General features: G+C 47.1%; 1 protein-coding gene across 6 annotated transcripts in view; it reads right to left on the bottom strand.

Moving 5' to 3' along the window:
• DUSP16 (dual specificity phosphatase 16) overlaps window positions 1–12,268 on the bottom strand; it is an 86,040-nt gene that overhangs the window by 28,454 nt on the left and 45,318 nt on the right. The window lies entirely within an intron of this gene.

Consider the following 12,268-nt stretch of genomic DNA (forward strand, 5'->3'; position numbering starts at 1 on the left):
AGGGACCCCAGGCCCTGAAGGCACTTACAGTGACTCCCCGCTTGCTCCCACTCCCTTCACCTTCGTGCATCCTACGTCTTCTCCCTGCTCCCTGTCCTATTTCGTGTGACTTAAAGAGGACTGAAGGTAGCAGATAACCAAGCCAAGACAGGTGCAAAATGGGGTTACAAAAACACGTGAACTGAAGCCAGATGTGACTTCAAAATAAAATTGATAGAGTTAAAAGTTCCCTCTAGAATGAACTTTAAATCTTCCTACTGTATAAGTTTTATATTCCAAAGATACCACATACTCCCCTTACTCTTACAAATATTCTCTATATCGAGGGTCGCATAATTACCCCCGATTCTGGGGTCTCCTGTTCATTGGCTGAGCACTGTGAACAAGGGCTGACGGACCCCAACTGCTCAGGTTACATGGACGCCTTGTGGCAAGATTTCTGGACTCAGAGGAATTCAGTGTTTTCTAGTCCCGTCCTTATAATGACCTACTATGATCTTCATTAGGTCACAATCTCACTACCTGTTAATGAAGAGAAATCTATTGGCTAAGGAGACACTCTCACCTCCTTTCGGAAAAGAAAAGATGAACAAGGTCTTCACTGGGTTTTCCAATCTAAATACTCCTTGCTATCCAAATCCAAACCCGAGAACTGAATACATTCTGATACATTTTCAGATAAATCCCTCACTATCCAGACCCTCACCAGTCACAACATCTACACTCGGAACCAAAGACATTTGGATTATAGGGAATATGTGTATATTTTTAATACTACTAAATTAAAAAACAATTAACTTGTTCAGAAGACAGAGCAGCCTCATTTTTACCTCTTTAATGAAGCCTTAAAAAGGACCCTAGTTGGGACTGACATATACACACTACTATGTATAAAATAGATAACTAATGAGAACCTACTGCATAGCACAGGGAACTCTACTCGGCGGTGCTCTGTGGTGACCTAACTGGGAAGGAACTCTAATAAAGAGTGGACATATGTATACAAAAGACTGATTCACTTTGCTATACGGCAAGAAACTAACACAACATTGTAAAGCAACTATACTCCAATAAAAAATAAAATAAAATCTTAAAAAGGACCCTAAAATCTCATGAAATATTTATCTCCATCTCCTTGAGCTACATTCCATTAGCCTTTCCTGAGCTTCCAGAAACATATAAAATATGCCCTCAAAAACTGCAGAAGTGCAGGGAGTTGAGGGGGGAGGTGTCACCCTTTTTTATCCCCTGTATTACGTTCAACGCAAGCATGATCCTCTGGACTCCTGCGTCCACTGTCTGTGCTCAGCGTGGGGTGCGCGGTGCAGCAAGCTGGGACAGCAGCAAGTCGGTGACAATAACCACACCACCTGCACAATGTCGGTGTGCATCCCTAGCCTCCAAGCCAAGTGTCTGCACTGTGTTTACTCTTCAGCAGTTTGCTTATTAGAGTTCTTAAGGCAACCTGACAGAAAGAGCAGGGGGTCCATTAGAGAAACCCCACCTGCCTGTGCGGGACCGACGAGGCCCTGGGGACCTGTACCTGTTCGGCGTTAAGGTTTCATTCCTTGCCCTTTCCAAACGCACTCTCCAGCCACACAAAACTCACTGTCATCACCTCACACTTTCATGCTGTTCTCTCACCACCACCTGCCCGCCCCGTGCACACACACACACAGCATACAAACCACACACACGTGAGCCCCGCGACCGTACAGCAGAGGGAGGACGGGCACAGGCCCCTGTACCTGAGTCTGTGTCCTGGCTTCACCGTGTTCTAGTTGTCAGGTTTGGACAAGTGACTTATGCCCTCTGGCGATCAGTTTCCTGTCCGTAAAATGGGAATAATGATCACCCCCCCACACACACACACAGAGCCGTCAGAGGACTGAATGAGCTGATATGCGTGAGTGCTTCGTGCCTGCGCAGAGTGAGCCCTCCACGGTACAGTGATCCGACATCAAGTTCCCAGCTTCACCTGTGGGCCCCCCTCCTCCACCCCTGACCTGCAGCTACACCTCGGTAGGATTCACCTGAGACAAAGCGAAAACAGTAATGCTTCTAAGGCTGCATTTCCCAGAGTCTGCTCCAGGGCGCGGGCATCCTGCAGGAAGCTGACAGATGGGATATTGGTCCCAAAAGTAAGAGAAACACTGCATATCACGTCTCCCTGGGAGACTCACAGCACACATATTAAAAGCTCTGAAAAAAAATCTCTAAGGAAACTAGTTTACTTTAATTTAAGGGTCCCAAACTTATTTGACCATGGAATTTCCCCTCCCATTCCCCCCCCTAAAATCTCTTAAAATCTAAGCTGGTGGAACTCACACTCAAGGAAATGCTGTGCTGGGGCTGTTGCAGCTACTGAAATGAAGCAAATTAGAAGCCCTACACCTCAAGTATAAGCCACGGCAATCTCAGAAAAGGGGTCAGTTAATATCAGCATATGTATATGCCTGTCACTGTTTAGGATTTATCATTTTATTTCATTAATGTTTTGCCCTTTTCAGTCTCTTAACTGCATAATGCGGTTATTTAAGGTGAGTTTTTCCCTCAAAGCAGTTCTTGTAATAATAGATGTTAAAGAGTGTATACATTATTTGCCTATCTTACACCTACCCAACACGGTAACTGACGGCCACTATTTTGATTATAATTTAAATTTTAACTTCCATTAACTTTTGTTGTCCTGGTGTTTCTCTAAAGAACTGTTTTCATATTTTTTCCTATTCTGGCTCCAAAACAGTTCATGGGATGATCTCTCATTTAAATCCAACAAAACGAGAGTCCAGTAAATGTTCTCAGAGAACAGAGAAACCAGACAATCCAAGGAAACTCCACTTGAATTCCATGTGAAACTTATGTCATCATATTCATAAATAATATAAGGACTCCCAGAGTTACTGAACATTTACTATGTGACAAGCATTGCTCTAAGCACTTTACAAGGATTTGTTCAATCTTTACTACTGTCCCATGAGGTAGGTGCTTCGATTACTCCCATTTTACAGATTAGGAAAAGAGAGGTTCAGAAAGACACAGGGTGATAACCAACAGAGCTGGACGTGAGCCCGGCTCGAGACTGCACTCTCACTCGCTCTGCTAAGCCGTGTCTCTAAATACCACGGAATTAACTGCAACGCTCTCTAGGATGTGGGGACAGCCTGCTGACACCTCTGGGGTCCTGCCCTCATTTTAGCCTCATTTCACCAGGCTGAAAATGGCCACGGGCCTCTCCCGAACTGATGGAAGAGCCTTGCTTCCCCCAAGCCACATGGTTCAAAAACTTCGATGAGGGAGAGAAAAGGGAAGGAGATCTGACCTGACCAGAGAAACAAGAACTCTGTAAGTGTGCGTCACACGAGACCGGTAACAAAGCTGAGGAAGAACTAGCGGGGGATACAAACAACACGGTCATGGCCGGCTTACGATCACAGTTTGTGAATCGGTGGTGAGACGGTTGCGGCGTCTCGGTGACTTTCAGCCTCCACTGAACTACGTTCAGAGGGGACAGATTCTCCAACAGTCGTAAACTGAAGGCCGGCCAGCCTGGGCCGTTTGAAGCGCAGCTCTATCATTCATTTCATCCTAAATCACTTCGAACTTTGGTGGTCCTAACAAGTAAAATGTGAGTGTGGCTCTAGAAAATTCTAAGAAAACAGAAAAAAAAAAAAAAAAAAAGAGAGAGAAAGCAGCCACTATTCAGCCTCAAAACAAAGCCAAACAAAACAGCAATAACACATTATAAAACAAACGAACTTTTTTTTTTCTTACAAAGTTTTTCAACTAATCTCTAGCAGCACAAATCCAAACAGCCTTAAAATATTTAACAGATTTGGCGAAATCAGAGCATTCATCTACTGCTCAGGCTGGCTTGAAATGTCCCAAACCAGGACTCCTGGTAACTTCCACAAAACACGATCTCAGCCAGAGTCCATTTTCCCTAATCTTTGTCTCTGACAAGGTTCCACGCTGCCGACCTCCTCCTTCATTGACAGTTTTTTCCATTCGCTGACCTTTCATTCATCGTTGGACTCCAGTGACCCCAGTTTCATTTCATTAATTAACAACAGATGAGACACTGCCTGACTTACCCGAACCCTCGAGAAACTATCTGCAGCCTCTCAGCGACTCAGTTTTGAAATATGTCTGAAATGTCCCTCTTCCTCTTACAAGAATAAAAGTACAATTCATCTACGTAAACTTTCTGTTACAAATGGCTGACAGACACAGAATCAAGAGTCTTCTCTGCCCTGGTCCCAACTCTGCTGTCCCCAGACCCTAAGTTAGATTCTCTTATGACAAGAAGACACAACATCAGTTCATGATCTCCACTTGTTTATGTGAAAGCAGCACTGAGAAACTGACGCGCTTCTTGAAAAAGTTTAAAAATAATTTTTAAAGTTGTTCAAGCATCTGACTCACCATCCAATCTTGCCAAGTTTCTCCTGTCCCTAGATTTTATGCTGCTTATGATCTAGGAATGGAGAAAATAGAAAGTCGAACGACGCACGTGTGGCTCCCTAAGCCAGACCTGAATCTCAGAACGCTGTACCGGCTTTGGCCCCTTGTGCTACGAGTGTTTGTTTTAAGAGGAAGGAAGACACGTATGCAGACACCCTGGCCTGTAGAGATGTGGGGGTGGGGAGACCAGCGGGTAGACATACGGACAGCAGTGGCCTCTACAGACTTGTATGAACAGGCAGACAAACTGCAATGTTAAAAATCCATATTTCTGTTAGTCTTCCACAAATTTACCTGTAGAATGCATATTTATAAATAAAGACATACATATTACTTTGGATGGAGAAAACACTTGGTACAGCTTAAAGGCATTCATAATTTGTATATCACTTTCTTCTCATTCAGCCAAGAAATACTTCTTCCCTTAAGAGTACCTCCTTCGGAGCTTCCCTGGTGGTGCAGTGGTTGAGAATCTGCCTGCCAATGCAGGGGACACGGGTTCGAGCCCTGGTCCGGGAAGATCCCACATGCCACGGAGCAACTGGGCCCATGAGCCACAACTACTGAGCCTGCGTGTCTGGAGCCTGTGCTCCGCAACAAGAGAGGCCGTGATAGTGAGAGGCCCGCGCACTGCGATGAAGAGTGGCCCCCGCTTGGCACAACTAGAGAAAGCCCTCGCACAGAAACAAAGACCCAACACAGCCAAAAATAAATAAATATACATTAAAAAAAAACAGTTAAAAAAAAAGAGTATCTTCTTCACAATTCAAACCATAAATATAATTTTCTATGAAAGCCAATGTCAACTACCATTCCATTTTCAGAGGAAAAAAAAGTCTGCCATGTAAAATAAAATACATAAAACGATGCCACTAAACAATTCTAACTGGTTGGTTTTCTCTTCCCTCTGACCCTTGCAGTTATAAATCACAGAGTTGTTTCTTAAAATAAAAGAATATTCACAAAAGTAGCACTTTACTACAGATGAGCAATGTTAATTTTAAGATGCAAATTCTCAAAATGTATCCGTATCCTTTTAGTCAAACCAGAGATAAATGTCAATTCCATGACTTTGAAGACAGTTCCTTGCAGGGAGAAACAGAGGGCTGCTCACTTATGCTTCAAAATGGGGAGCAAGTCATAAGAGCTTTATCAGCTGACAGAGCTGCCTAAGCTGGGAAGGGGGGTTAAAGGTAGCCCCTTCCCATACTGGGGATGAGTTAGTTCCATGGTTATGTACAGAAATCTATTTACACAAAGCTCTACTTTATGAAAGATATTTTTCTAAAGTCATATGCAAATTTAATTTCTGTATATTAAATCATTTTCACAGTCTATATAATTTCAGCTTTTAAATATACTTCTCCTGCAGTTTAACCCTTTTGTAAAACAAAGACCCCCTTTTTGTGACATAAATACGACCCATTCATTTACTTATTCTAGAATGTATGTGAAGGATTTAAGTGGAGTATTCCTGCACCTGTAGAGAACAGTTCTCTCCATACTGAAAATTAAATCTGGGCTTTGCTATTACACAAAGGAGACAACCCTAATCTTAAACAATGAAATGCTAAAATGTGTATTTTAAAAGTATTTTAATTGCTCTCATGAATAACTATTTTGCACTTTAGTCTGAAGTGAGTGATTCAGGCAACTTTATCCTCTAACCATTTAAAAACACACAAGCGGGGCCTCCCTGGTGGCGCGGTGGTTGAGAGTCCGCCTGCCGATGCAGGGGATACGGGTTCGTGCCCCGATCTGGGAGGATCCCATGTGCCGCGGAGCGGCTGGGCCCGTGAGCCATGGCCGCTGGGCCTGCGCATCCGGAGCCTGTGCTCCGCAACGGGAGAGGCCACGACAGTGAGAGGCCCGCATACCGCAAAAAAAAAAAGAAAAAAAAAAAAAAAAAAAAAAAACACACAAGCATGGTCACAGTTCTCCCAGGGTCAGTGGACTGTATACATGGAAAGCTGAAACTACTGACATAAAATGCAAAGGCAAGGCAACATAATTTTGTACCTCCTAAGAAAGCAAACAAAAACATGTAACTGTACTTTTCCAATGTACATAGGTTGGTCTGGGTAAGCCCAACCACACAGGCTTGATCAATCATTTCCAGGAGGGTAGAGAGCATGGCACACTTTCCTCAGCAACATCAGCAGCAATTATGTCCTATCTAGTCAACTCTCCGCTAAGCAGCACAGGAGAGAAAAATCCCAAATGACGTGAAACGTTCATTTTAAACTCTCATTCCATCTCCTCCATCCACTTGAGAGGATGGTGGACAGACGTGCATTTCTGTGGAGATCCTCCAGGAAGCCTGAGAAGTAGCCTCCATCTCGTAAAACTTGCCCCATAAATAACACCCCCAAAAAAGCTCACTCTGTATGAAAACAACCTATCACCTGGCACAGCTGCGGAATGGGACATTCTAGCTAATTTTTTTTTTAAACAAAACAATCCCACCTCTCTCTTTTTAAAAAATTAATTAATTAAATTATTTATTTATTTTGGCTGCGTTGGGTCTTCATTGCTGTGTGCGGGCCTTTCTCTAGTTGCGGAGAGCAGCAGCTATTCTTCGTTGTGGCGCACGGGGCTCAGTAGCTGTGGCTCACGGGCTCAGTAGTCGTGGCGCACGGGCTTAGCTGCTCCGCGGCATGTGGGATCTTCCCCGACCAGGGCTCAAACCCGTCTCCCCTGCACTGGCAGGCGGATTCTTAACCACTGTGCCACCAGGGAAGCCCTCTAGCTAATTTTTGGATTAACACAGTTACCAAACACACAATAAACGAATTAAAAATTTTCAAAATACTAGCATAAAAAAAAGCACTAAATACTAAAATAATGCAACTTGTAAGAGTTCTCGTGACTCATAATGTCTAAATCTTACATTCCTCAAGATAATGTTATCTAGATCAATTCGACTGGCAAAATCCAGAAGCGTTGTTTAGTAAAGAGTTCTCAGAAGATGTCAAGTGATATTTTTTACTCTTTCACTGATCTTTCAAATTGGCAATACATAACTATACCCAGAGGCTCTTCTTCAACACACATGCACACGCGCACATGCACACACGCACAGCCAGGCAGGACTCTCAATACATGCCTTCAAACAAAGATTGTTCTGAACAGCACAACCAGAACGACCAATCAAAAGGAATTACGGCCAGAATCCACCCTTGGCTGAGCAAAGGCACCAAGCGCTACAAGCAGGAGAGAGAGAGGTTCACGGAGGCCACCCGACTGGTCCTCCGGTGACTTTAAGATGTGAAGCCACAGCCAAGCGAACAGCAGCCTGGGGCTTCCTGAGGAGGAAGGACCTAGAAGGCCTCTGCTTCCACCAGCATGGAAGGAGGAGGTTACTAAGGAGATCACCTTTGCTCATGTTCACCTGAAAATCAAAGATTTCCAAGGTTGCATTTGGGGGCTTGAGGTCCCAAACGCCGACCTAACATTTTCAATCCTCTTCTGGTCATTTTCACTTGAAAGACTTATCGATACTTTTTTTTTTTTTTTTTTTGCAGTACACGGGCCTCCCACTGCTGCGGCCTCTCCCGCCGTGGAGCACAGGCTCTGGACACGCAGGCCCAGCGGCCATGGCTCACGGGCCCAGCCGCTCCGCAGCATGTGGGATCCCCCCGGACCGGGGCACGAACCCGCGTTCCCCGCATCGGCAGGCGGACCCCCAACCACTGCGCCACCAGGGAAGCCCTATCGATACTTTTAAAATAAATTCCAAGCCGATATCTCGCTCTCTCTGGTTCTGTATCCCTGTTCGCGTCTGCCCCGTTCTCCCAGTCACCTCAGCAGCAGCCACCTGGTATGCCAACACTCGGACTTGCTTTTGCGACGTCCGTCTGTCTGTCCCTGCCTCCCCCCCGCCGCACTGTTAGATAAATTCAGGAACAGCTCTCTCTGATCTGTCCGTCCTTTTCCCAACTTGTTTCCACTCTGCTGCCAGATTAAGCTCCTAAGATAAAGTGTGGATGTATCCTCTGCCCCCAAATACCCACAGAATACAACCCAAGATTCCTGATCAGACACTCAAGCCCTGCATCATCTGATCCCACTCTACTGTCCACCCTCACTGTCCCTATTCCACCCACCACCATGGCCCAGGCCCATTCATCTTTTTACTGTTCTCCCAGCACACCTGGGCTTTCTCATCTCCAGCCTCTGGCAACAACCAGGGAAGTCCCTCTAGTTTCAATTCTATTCTGTTGCATTTTTTAAAATTCTGCTGTATTGGGCCTGGGTATGAGCCCAGAACCTGCTTCCCACTCCTTGACCACAAGGCCCCAGAGGACCCTCAGGGTGAGCGAAGCGGCACAGGGCAAGAAAAACATTTCTCTGCTACGATAGGTTAAAAAGGGAGACCTGGTAAATGCTGCTTTCATCATCCAGAAGCCCCAGTGAGTCCTCAGGGTGCTTCTATCATGTCCAGGGAACTTTCCATGAGAGGTGGGTTCCCTCGGCGGCTCAGGACTAGAGTCCGGTACGACATCCAGGGCTCAGGGAACCAGGGGCACAGCTCTCAGGAAACGGACTGGACCAACTATAATCAGATCCCGGCTAAGGATGAAGCGGCTGCCGGATGTGTCCCTGGTGACCGTCGGGGGCAAGGCCTCATGAGACTATCCATCGGGGGACGATGCTCTGAGTCCCGAGGAAAAGGGAATAGGAGTCTGGTCTCCGGAGGACGACTCTTCGGAGTCCAATCTGCCTGACGTGTGAACTGCGCATGGGTCACCGCACAGCTCACTTCTTGGGCCTTTTCCCGTGAAGCTCAGGCTTCCTAATCCACCCCGAGCAGGCCCTCCCGGGACCCCCTGGGGTGTGTCCACTCCGGCAGCCGTCCTCCTCCGGGGCCAAGCGCACCGCCTCCCAGCAGATGTGGCGGACCAGCGGGAAGGAAAGGGTCGCTGTTCGTCAGCCAAACAACCCTGGAGACCAGTGGCATCCACAGGAGGGTGCGGAGCCATGCCGTGGGCACTGCTGCAAGCCGGACACGGCACTGGGCGATGGGATAGCGGTGACCACGACAGAGGCCCGTTCTGGAATTGACAGTTCAGTGGGACAAACTTCAACCAAATAATTAGATGAATAATTGGCTAATTATGGTGGGTGGCCGAAGGAGTGTGTGTGACAGAGGACACCCAACTCTGCCTGGGAGCCAGGGTGGGGCTTGACGGCCACCGTGAATCCAGCAGGAGACACCCAGGTACATGGGGAGAGGGGGACACTTCGAGGAGGAGGAGGGTGCCTCTGGGCTGCAGGTCTCGGGCAACTGAGGCTAAAGTGCTAAAATAAACACACACACACACAACAACAACAACCACCACCACCACCACCTGAGGACGGAGAGGGGCACGAGATGAGGGCACAGAGGCAGGCAGGAGCCGCCACTGCAGGGCTTCGGAGTCAGGGAAGGATTCTGGAATTTACCCTAAGAGCACTGATGCAGACTAAGCTGGGGAGTGACATAATCACAGTGACACTGAAAACATCAAAGAGAGACGTAACGCTGGCGAGAGTGTGAGGAAAGGGCAGAGAGGCAGCGAGACAGGGTGAGAGAGCAGGGGGGAGGGTCCCGGGGCAGGTCTGAGGGGCTGACGTGGGCCTGAGTTGGAAGCATAGCGCAGGGAGGCCAGAAGAAAGGTCTGGTGGCCAAGAGGTGACAGGCGTCACCGAGCCCCCGAGGGCTCCCCAGGCCAGCCCAGCAAAGCACAGCCTCGTCCTTCCAGGCTGAAGGGCCCGCACGGCCTGACTGCACTTCCCCTCCATTCCCCTTCCTCCCGTCACAGAAAGGCCACTCAGTCTCCTGGCTGCCTCCTAAAGTCTGCGTTCACTGCTGACATTTTTAATTACGTCAGTCCACAGAGGGCCCTCCCTACCCAAATCTTACTCATTTTTCAAGGTTCGATTAACATTCCACCGCCGCCCTCAAACCTTCCCCAACTCCTGCAGGCAACACCGAGTCACCCCTTATCACTGTGACACACAGCTCGACGCACTGTCATCTGCTTCTATTTCACCCGCTCCAGACGTGTTGCCCCAAATTAACCGAGGGGTCTCAAGGGCAGGGGCAAGACGGGCACTCTTCCAGTACCCTATCCCCCAGGGGCCCACCCCGGGGCCCACCCAAGGGAGCCCTCGAACACTGTGAGTGAGGCCAGCTGAATGGACAGGATACAAATGACAGGACCAGGTCAGGGGAAGACTGATGGTACCACTGTCACCCAGGGTGCTTCTGTGTAGCCTGTGCAAAATGTCAGGGTGAGGAAGTGTCTCGAGCCTGGTCTGCAGTCCCTCTGCTAAACAGACACAGCCTCAGGCATGATGTCTTAGCCAGCGGTAGCTGGGGAGCCACAGAGCTGGCTTGTTACCACACAGGCAGGTAAGAACTGGAGAAAAGACGGGCCAGTTTGGATAACCTCATGCAAACTGAGAAGCGGAGCGAGCAGCCACACGGCAACCAGTGGGCGAAACGGCACCTATTTTTAGTCTGTTTTCAGTGGCTCTCACCGCAGCTCTTTAAACACAAGAAGAGCCAATTCCTGAATAACTGCGGTACTTTGACTGGAATCCGTTAACGTCCGTCTCTTTTACCAGCTACTACAGGATCTGAAATGGGATGACTGAAGATTTCCCTTCTCTAGACACGAGGACAGAAGAAACGCCACACTGGAGGAGAGAACGGATGATGACAACGGCCCGTGCAGCAAATCTGTAAGCAGGAGGACCGGGTTCTGCCCGACTTCCATTAGGAAGGTACCTGGCTCCACTGAACCAAAGCTGCACATTTATCACACCGAACTGCTGACTGAAGCTAGATTCCTGTTAAACTGAAAATGTGTCAAGAGTCAAATACATTTTTCTTCACTCCTAGCTCTAACCACAGTAGCAGCTCTAACTCAAAACAAAGAAATACGTATTTGGCCTTTAGCCACAGCAGACATTAATCTAAGACCTGAGCTGTGTTCAGAGACGAAATGTTTCTAAGAGCCCTCAGCACTGCGCCTGACACTGACCCCAGTGGTATTTCAGCTCAGGACACAGGAGACTTTTATTTGATGATTCCCCCCAGCTGAAAAAATTTAGTGCTTAAAAATTTTATATACAGTCTCTTTTTATACATTGCTTCTCCCATAAAATGTGAAGTAAGAATATGACTCTGAAGTCCACGAAGAGGCTGAGAGAGAGCTACCACAAAAAGCACGGGCCTGATCTGAGGCGGGCACCCCTGATTCTCAGCCTAGCCTCCTGAGGGAATTCCAGGAGACTCAGGAATTACTGCAGATGGGGGCCTGGGCGCTCAGTGAAAATGGTGAGAGCTGGGGAGAGTCACTCAAGGGCTCTGCTATTTTCCTCGGCTGTAAATGACAGGGCTGAGGTCTGTGATTCAATTAGGGTTTTTTGCTGCAGGGCAATCCTGTGCCTCATCACAGGATAGAAATGAGTGCTGTAGAATTAGCAAACTTTCGTGGGTCCCTTTTGCTTTTACTCAGAGTTACAACAGCGAGGAAAGAGAAGAAAATAATAGAACAGCAATCTTTATTTCTACTAAATGGACCCACTTATTCTCTTTTCTCTATGTTAGCGCACACCAAAAAAGTCCAGATTCGGTGGTTTTACTTTTTTTTCTAATATATTTATTTTCAATCTGGCACCCTTAGAAATATATGATAATAGACAAAGGCAAGTAAAATAAAGTAATATAATGAATAAAGGCCAAGAAACAAGATTATTTTTTAGAGAGAACTAGTTTTCTGAAGGTTAACAAGACCAAGAAAGTTGATCAATA

This window comes from Mesoplodon densirostris, chromosome 11, assembly GCF_025265405.1.
Source record: "Mesoplodon densirostris isolate mMesDen1 chromosome 11, mMesDen1 primary haplotype, whole genome shotgun sequence".
NCBI classification, from domain to species: domain Eukaryota; kingdom Metazoa; phylum Chordata; class Mammalia; order Artiodactyla; family Ziphiidae; genus Mesoplodon; species Mesoplodon densirostris.